We start from the raw sequence: 9,171 nt of genomic DNA, 5'->3' as shown, positions 1-9,171 counted from the left end.
CACCATGAAAGAACAGAACTACTTACTGCTTGCAATCTAGGCCTAACAACCTAGCAGAAGCCACTGAGGGATAAGGATGTCCACATAGGGCGTTACCAAAAAGTAGCTCTTTTAACAACAAAGAGAGATACCAGAAGCCATATACCTGTGTTGGTTCCTCAATCATAGTTAAATGTTTGAAACTGAAAGTAAGAAGCTGTTTGCTTTTGAACAACATGTATTTACTAAAGATAGAGTGGTGTGAAAAGACCATAGTTCTGAATGAGATAAAGTGGCATTGTCATGTTGACCCTGGTCTGCAGGTTTCTGTGATGGCCCAGAGTCTATATCCTACATAGCTCTCCCGATCTCCAGTGTTCTGAGGTCTTACTGCATTGGATTATTTGGGTTTCCCAATGCAGGCACCACTCAGCCCTGCGGCGTCTTGTTAAGTGGCTTCGTAGGGCTGTGGGGGGATGGAGTTCTTGCTTCAGCAGAGACCGTGACAGTATTCGATTGTCTGTTCAATCACTATTGCCTACCCCGTTAGCTGATAGAGCTTATCCTGTGCTCGCGGACAGTATCCCTAGGGGTGTGATGGCCATCCAGCTAAGTAAACCCTAGCGTTGGGCCCCAGCTAAAGAGAATGCTTGGATTGGATTTTCATATTGGTTTCATTATCACAGGCCTAGCAACATAGGAAGCGTGTTAAGTATGGAGTACTCCTAAAGTTTGATGAAGCAATACAACCTGAATGGACTGTCCTCCACGGTAGTCTCTTTGGGAGGTTACGTACTTGTTCAAACAGCAATACCACATTTATGCTCGAATTCTTCTTCCTCCCCGCCCCCCCGCTCCACCCCAAGTTGCCACCAGGGCTAGTTAGTGATCCATATAAGGATATCATTTTATGAATGTTTTAATGACTCATATAGCCATGGATCTGAGACTTCTTTTGCTCTTTACAAATAGAAATTGACCTCAAAAGCTAAATATTTCCTGTTACCAGGGACAGACAAAAGACCGTGCTTTAAGCTCTGACAGCTATTCTCAAAACAGAGTTCTGAAAGTTAACTCTGACCAATGTCAGAGTCATTGCGATCATCGCATAGCTTCTAAGAAGAAGACTTCTGAAGGGGAAAACATTCATTTGGATGTAAGTTATGGCATATTTACTAGAAACTAATCACACTATTTTATAGAGCATTCAATAAGTCAGGTATAGATCATAAGAGGAGTTATGCTATTCACCTAGTAAAAATGGTACATATATTTTTGCTACTATAAAATGCATTCTTCTATAAAAGGTGACATAGCATTTCTAATGAAAGTTTGATCTAAGAATAGCTCCACTACCAAGTTCAGAAAAGTCACCCTAGGGGAAAAATGCTTAGCAGTTTGTATTTAAATAGCCTCCTTAAATACATTCTTGTTACTCATTGCATATGACCTTACATATAATTCGTATTTATTTATAATTACTTGAGTGAGAAGAAGTATTACACTTTGGGAACTATAAATTATTAACTTTTTAATGTTCTACTTTGAAAGTTAATTTCAGCAGATAAATAGAAAAAAAAAAAGCCTGTAGCAGCTTGTTTGGTAGAAGAAAATTCTGGTGAGTAGGGTATAGCCCTGCACATTCAGGAGCAAACACAACACTGCCTCTCTCCCCACTTTCCTATCAGTTTGTCCACTTTGCTCTCCAGCTGTCCACAGAGGAATTTTGCTCTTTGCTTTTGATTGCTGTTGGCTTTTTGATCTAGAGTTATTTCTCACTAAAGCCAGGCCCACGTAACACTGAGTGAATATTCTTACTGGTTCTTTCCCTCTCTGTCTCTAGACCTAACTTTCCAGACTCTTAGCAGGGTAGGAAAGGGAGAAAGGAAACTACTTTCTCCATCTTCCTCAAAGCCTGTAAAACATGACTGCTTTCCTTGGCTTTTTCTCACTTCTCTACATCTGAGGGATGTCGCTCATATCCTGAGAAGATAGATGGTTCCAGTGTCTCCTCTTAGGGAGAGGGTGCACCGCCCCGTGATGTTGCACCCTCTCCCTTCCCACCTCTCCAGCACCACTGCACTGAAGGGTGCCCCGGGCTCCCTTGCACTCCTTTCCTTATCTGCATGTATGTTCCAGATGCCCCCTCCTAGGGGTTCTCAAGACCTCTAGATGTCCAAAGCCACCAACACTTTAATATTCAAATGGAATGGTTGTTCCTATCACTTCATTTGCTGCAGGATCTCCAGTAGTCTCGCTAAGTTGTCCAAAAATCTTCTGGAGGGAATTATGGTCTAATCATTCCGTGCTGTGGTCTGCTTCCCTGTTTTAGTCTAGATGCTCTTGACCAGGGGCTCCTGACCTCCCTTGGTGCCCACCCCATCCCTGGCACACGGCTCTGCTCCTCTTTCTTTATTTCTTGTCCCCTCTTCTTTGTATGTTACAGGTATAGCTCTTGTACTACAAACTCAGGCACAGGAGAAATGTGACTTTCTTGATTTTCCTATGATTGCATTTAACAATCACCATTCATTCCATCTAGTGGCAGAAACTTCATTTCAGCCCATTTCAGGTTAAACTCCTGATTTTGCCCTTTCCTTCTTTCTCCCCTTCTAAATTCTGGGCGGGGTGGGGTGGGCTTATATGCTCTCAGAGCATCAAGGGTGGTGGTGGGGTCTAGCCTATTTCCCAACCCCCATCTGCCCATGCAGGTCTTCAGTTAAGAGTTGGTCATGTCTGGTTCTTGTCTTTCTTGCTTCTTCACACTGGTATTTGTTGAGATGTCCTTTGTTCTGCCCAGTCTATACAGATCATGGCTGGTGAGATCTCCTTGCCCTGACTGCAAGGTGTCTTCCGGTCTGCTGGTTGCCAGCACCACATCTGGGTTACTCTTGGCAAGTGAGGAAGACATTCTGCGGAGTTCTGCAGCACCTTGGTGGGTCCTGGAAATGAGTGAGGAGGCTGCCTTAGGCCTGCTATCCGTGGCATACAGACATCTCTACATACACCCTGTGGGGTACAGAGGACTTCTGGGAGCTTGCTCACCTGGCTAGCAAGTCACTGATTTGCTTTGCTCTCATATCCTCAAACTCTCTGGGGATCGTCCCCCAGGGCGGGTCTGGGGACAGGGCACAAGGGTACTTCTCAAAGACACTGATGAGAACTTTTATTTCATTCCTCTCTGACTCTCCCTTTCTCTAGTCTGGAGAACATCTCCAGGGGGTTGGGGTAGGGACAGAAGGAACAAGATTTGACTCGTGACATATTGTTTTAAATCTCTAATTTTTACCTGGATTCCTAAGATTTTAAAAGTCAAAAGCCAAGAATCCTAGCCCTGTGCTCGCTCTAACATCCTTCTCCTGGTGGAATGCTGTAGCTGGGAAAGTGGGAAGTCAGGGGAAGGATAAGGGTCAGAAAGTGGGAAGTGCTGGGAATGGGAACTATACTGGGTAACATTTCAAAATAATATTCTGCTGCCTGAACAAATCTTTTTCTGAAGTTTTGGAAGAACTGAGTACTGGAGGTGTTCGCAGTGCAGTGCATGGCAGGGAACCACTGAAAAGTCCTCCCCAGCCCTCCAGGGCTCTAGGGATTTCTCCCTACCTGTCTCTTTCTCAAGCTCTCGTCTTCCAGGGCAACTGAACTGTTTCCCTCCCTCTTTCTCTTCTCTTCTCTTCTCATCTCTGCTCCCCAAACTACGTCCCTTTCTGGTCTACTTACAGACAGTCCAAATTCAGCTCATTTTGTATCATCCACTTCTTCCAGAGCAAGACCTGGCATAGGGGATGGGGTCCGTTCACATCCAAAGATTCCCTCTAGGATTTTTCTTACAAAGGAGCAATTCCCAGGGTGCCTGGCTGTCTCAGCCAGAGGAGCTGGTGACTCTTGGTCTCGGGGTGTGAATTTGAGCCCCATGTTGAATATAGAGATTACTCAAAATAAATAAATAATTTTTTAAAAAAGGAACATTTCCCCACCTTATCCTGTATAAAGGTACATGAAATTACCTCCCTCCTATTATTTGAAAGCAACTGCAGTCTTATTTTGCTGTAAAAAAAAGACAAAACAAAAAAACACAACTTCCTTCCTCTTTCACTTAAATGTAAACTTTTATTTTTGTTAACTTTTTGAATTATATATATATATTTAAATGGTGGAAATCACTTATTTTCGAGGATTTGCTAACAGTTTCCCCAAGTATCAAAACCCAAGAAAACAGCCAACTGCATTTGCATGCAAAGCCTCACATTTCCCTGCTTCTAAAAATTCATACTTCCTTAACAGTTCTCCTCCTCCCAAAGCTCAGAGAATCGAAACCCAAACCCGTTGCAGGCATATCGCCCAGTTCCCTCAGTGACACAGAAACTGAATGAAAACTTTTGTTACAGGGGGAGGGGACAGAGAGGCAGAGGATGCTATATTTATTTATTGGTGCCTGGTTTACCTAGAATATTAAGCCAGATTTTGAAGGAGACCAAACTATGCCATCCTAAAATATGCCTTGAAATTGACATCAAAATTATTTTGAGCTAAAAGCACTCAAAAAAACCCCGGTACAAGAGGGACCCTCTGGCTATCCCCCTTTTCTTCTTAAATGCAGAAGATCAAACCCCCACTTGGAAGATGTCTTTCCCAAACCAGAAGGAAAGTATCTTATCACCAAGACAGGAAATTGAGACTGAGAGAATTCTGTACAAATAGGCCTTGTTCAAAAAATTCTTATCTTTCTTCAGCCTCCCCACATAAATGAGTTACTTCTCCACAGTTACCTTTCCTTCAACCCAATAGAAAGACTTGTAGGTTTTGCAACTACTTTGAGTCGTCATTTCCTTATGAGAGCTGCAGTGCCACGCAAAACTTACATTAAATACATTTGTATGCTTTTCTCCTCTTTATCTGTCTTATGTCAATTTAAATCTTAGAGTCAGTGAAGACCCTGAGAGGGTGGAGGTGAACTCTTGCCTCTCTTACAATTTTGTTAGGTAGGTGCATGCAAGAGAGGGGAGAACAGAGAGCACCCCTCCCCTTATTAGGCTGTGTCAGTGTTTATTTACGTGGCTATTTTTATTTCATTATGATTTAGAGTTTCATACACACACACACTATAGGTTTATATACTTATTTATTTTTATTTTATTTTATTATTTTATTTTATTTTATTTTGTTTTATTTTATTTTATTTTATTTTAAGAAAGCGCACACACAGGCATTTATGAGTGGTGGGGGAAGGGCAGAGGGTGAGAGAGAGAATCTTAAGCAGGCTCTGTGCCAAGCATGGAGTCCTACTCCGGGCTTGATCTCACAACCCTGAGATCATGACCTGAGCCGAAATCAAGAGTCGGACACTTAACCCACTGAACCACCCAGGCGCCCCACAAAATATATATTTTTAAGGAATTAACTTGTGTTTTTATCTGCATTTAATCTTTTGAAAGTTAAATAATCCTAGAAGGGGAAGGGTCTGGGGAGGGATGTTTTGCCTGAGTGTTCAGACTTAGATGCAGCTTCTAAATTCAGCTTGTTCCTCAGGCCCTGCACACATGCCGTACTCCCTCCAGTTTCTCCAGAAAAGATATCATTCCCTTCTGTGAGATTGCTCCATATGTGGTCCCCACCTTTCCCCACTTTTCTCATTCCCATACCCTGCACCCTCTACCCCTTCATGCCATCTCAGGCCTTCAATTCTGAGCTTCTAGAGGATTCCACAACTACTTTGCCAACTCCCTTGCCATTCTTCTACTTGCTGTTCTTTATGTTTGGAGATTTCGCACCATCTATGTTCTCTGCTATGGCAGAGAATGCATGTGTCTGTTCTCCTATTTACAAGGAGTGAGATTGACCCAGGGCCTGGTGGTCTCTGCTGCGTACTGTTTACCAAGTGTTTCTCTGCTGGGGTTGTGGCCTCCTCCATCTCCCGGGCACTGCGTCCTCTCTTGTTGTACACTGAGGCCTAAGAGTTTATTTCCAGTGCTCACCTTGTGCCCACACCATTCCATAGTGGTGCCTTAATCAGGGGCAAAGAAGGAAGGTGGACCGTGCTTCCTCTGCAAGTAATGCAGGCAAATGGGTCTTACAGCAGAGTTGCTTGGACCCAGTGGGTTTAAGTTCAGAACAGATCTTTCTTCTCCTTATTACTCCTAGTGGTCTCTCTGTTGGACGCAGACAGGTGCACAGAGAGCTCAGCTGGGGCCGAGTCCATATGACTGTCACTTTGATCTTCTAGAAATGTATCACTTCTTATTTTAGCAATGAGAGAAACCTCCTCTATGCTTCCAGCCTCTAGCTCTTCTTTCTTTCTTCAGCCCCATGTTCACATCACCGCAGACATTCCCATTTTAACTGCCCTGGCTCAAAAATGTTCTGTACTTCACTGTCTTCTTTTTCATAGGGGATAATCCAAACTCCTTGGACTTCATTTAGGGCCCTTTACCATCTGGCTTCATGCTGCTTTCCCAAGGAATTGCTTACTCTTCCTCTGTGCTAACTCTACTCCAATAGGATTGATATTCGCAGCTTCTCAATGTGCATTACCCATTTTGTGGTCACACCTTGCAGAGTGTTTCTCTTTTCCCAGTCCACATGTTCTCTCTGATCCCTCCTAAGGCTGTCTTTCTCTTCAAAGTGTTCCCAGTTTATGCCAATCTGGAGGCCCAACTATCTGTAGAATTTTATAGTATTTGTGGTCATAGCTGTCATTTGACGATTGTACAGAGCCTTGTGCTATTTCATGTGCATTGATAACTCAAAACACAAACCCCTGGCTAACACTGATCCATTTCTTTGGACACAGACACCACTGGAGGGAAGCTGTGGGATTCTTTGGTGTTGACAAGCAGTGATGAGGCAGGAGGAAAAGGCAGAGGTGTTGTCTTGGTGAACCATGAGAGACTGTGGACTCCGGGAAACAAACTGAGGGTTTTGGAGGGGAGAGGGGTGGGGGGATGGAAAGCCCGGTGGTGGGTATTAAGGAGGGCACGTATTGCATGGAGCACTGGGTGTTTTACGCAAACAATGAGTCATGGAACACTACATCAAAAACTAATGATGTACTGTATGGTGACTAACATAACATAATAACAAAAAAAGAGGTGCTGTTTTGGATTTTGGAGAAAGGCCAGAACTGGGCCCCTGCAACTCTGCAGAGCTAGCATGTTCTAGGACTTGGGAAGCCCTGGCACTGAGCCTGGGGAGCTGCTGTGCCACACCTGTTGTAGGCCCTCGTCTCTGATGCCTTCTACATCAAGAGAACTTTTTGATCTTCAGGCTCATCTGGACCTTAGGGCCTTTGGTCTGCTTGAAACCCCTAGCACTGGGGCACCTGGGTGGCTCAGTCGGTTAAGCAGCCCAACTGCTGGTTTTGGCTCAGGTCATGATCTCAAGGTCATGAGATTGAGCCCTGCATCTGGCGCTGTGCTCAACATGGAGACGGCTTGAGATTCTCTCTCCCTCTCTCTCTGCACCTCTGGCTCCTGGGCTCATGCTTATGCTCTCTCTCTCAAATAAATAAATAAACAAATCTTAAAAAGAAAAACAAAAAGAAAAAAGAAAGAAAAGAAAACTCAAGCACCAAAATTTTTAGCCTGGCTGTCTCTTTTCATTCAGGTCCCCGTCTAAATAGTTCCATTTCATCCTAATTCATATCTAAATTAACCTCACCCAACACTCTGTATGACATCATCTGTTTTTTCTTATCTGAAATTAACATCTCTATCTAACTCTTTGCTTATTTATGGTCTGTTTCATGTGTTTACAGCCACCCTATCAGTCTTATTTATTCCTGAATTCCCAGTGCTTAGAGTGGTGCCAGCATATAGTCGGTGCTGAACACATGCTTATTGAATGAGTGAATTTTGGAAAGGACCTTTGGGAAAGGACCTTTGGGCAGTTTCTTGCATTTGAGTAGAGAGTTGTAACTCTTTCTATTGTGGAGAAGAAGGACGGAGGTTGGGAGTCAGATGGCTACAACCAGTGCTCTGAACCCTGTTCCTTCTCAGCCAGCACCAGATTTCCAGGGAGAGCCACATTCATGGCTCTCAGGGCCAGGGCAGCCCAGTGATTCCTCTCGTTACCCCGGTATATGAGTTCAGAACAACCAGATACCACCCCCCCAAGCCCTAAGGCACCGCTGGCCTCAAGGGAACTTTGGTCAACTGGCTAGTGTTGGTGGGGAGGATCCCCAAACTTCCTTTGGGGGTGCAAGCCCTAGGCTGGCAAGCAACCATGCTGGATTGGTGATTATTAAGTATGTTCCACTTTTTTTACAAATTAATTTAAATATTTTTTACTTTTCAACTTTCCCATTGAAGTGTATCTTATGTACTATGAAATGCACAAATACTAAGTGAAGTCTTACATTTGTGTACACCTGTGTAACCACTACCAGACCAAAACATATTCAGCTTCCTAGCGGATTCCTTCATACTTGCTCCCAAGTGATATACCCCAAGGGTAACCTGACCTAGATCCCCATAGATTTTTTTTTTTTGCCTGTTTTGGAACATCATATAAAAGGAATTATGCATTAACTGTTTCATTTTTGAAAAGTGGTCATCTAGCCTGACACTGCATGAACAGGAGAGGGGTAAGAACTTTTGCATTCGCCCTGGGTCTGAGCAGTGTGAGTCAGGCAGTGCAGGGTCTTTGAATCATGACTCACTCCCATAATCTCCAGCAGTTTATTCAACCTCGTTGACCCTTGGTTTCTTCATTATAAAATAGAATAATTATTCCTACTTTGGAAAGTGCTTGTTAGGATGAGCAATATATGCAAAGTTCCTTGTGCAGTGCCTGGCACATAGTAGGTGCTTGATAAATGTGTGTTGGACAAATAAAACTTTATTCTTGGCTATAGTAGGCATTCATTAAATATACACTCAAATAATCTATTGACCATGTTCTTGCTTGTACTCTAGATTTTTCTGTGAACTACCCCCAGGACTTCAGTTTAAGGATAAGGGTGTGTGTGGCCAAGGACTTCTGTAAAGATCTCTTCACTTTCTGGAATTAAACATGTGACTTTGGCTTCCTTCCTTGGGATTTTACCAGCCAGAGTCAAATATTGGGAACGGGGGGGCAAGTGCAAAGCTCTATGTTTCTCATTCATGTTTTATTCGTGCCCTCATTCACTCAGAAATCATACTCAAACTGCAGCGTTTCACTTTCGGAGGACCGGCTGAGGATGAGGGCCGGTCC

At 43.6% G+C, this 9,171-nt stretch overlaps 1 protein-coding gene across 2 annotated transcripts in view; it reads left to right on the top strand.

The window, feature by feature from the left end:
* The first annotated feature begins 1,053 nt into the window (after positions 1 to 1,053).
* Positions 1,054 to 9,171, top strand: part of SUB1 (SUB1 regulator of transcription) — a 26,630-nt gene continuing 18,512 nt past the window's right edge. The window contains exon 1 of one of the 2 annotated variants that reach the window (XM_034657045.1): positions 1,054 to 1,135. The gene's annotated coding sequence lies outside the window, so the exon portion shown is untranslated. Of the gene's footprint in view, positions 1,136 to 4,921; positions 4,930 to 9,171 lie in introns of those variants that run through there. The other variant, XM_034657046.1, reaches the window with a different exon arrangement.

This window comes from Ailuropoda melanoleuca, chromosome 3, assembly GCF_002007445.2.
Source record: "Ailuropoda melanoleuca isolate Jingjing chromosome 3, ASM200744v2, whole genome shotgun sequence".
NCBI lineage: Eukaryota > Metazoa > Chordata > Mammalia > Carnivora > Ursidae > Ailuropoda > Ailuropoda melanoleuca.
Note: the sequence above shows the minus strand (reverse complement) of the source record. Positions and strands in the feature narration are given on the sequence as shown.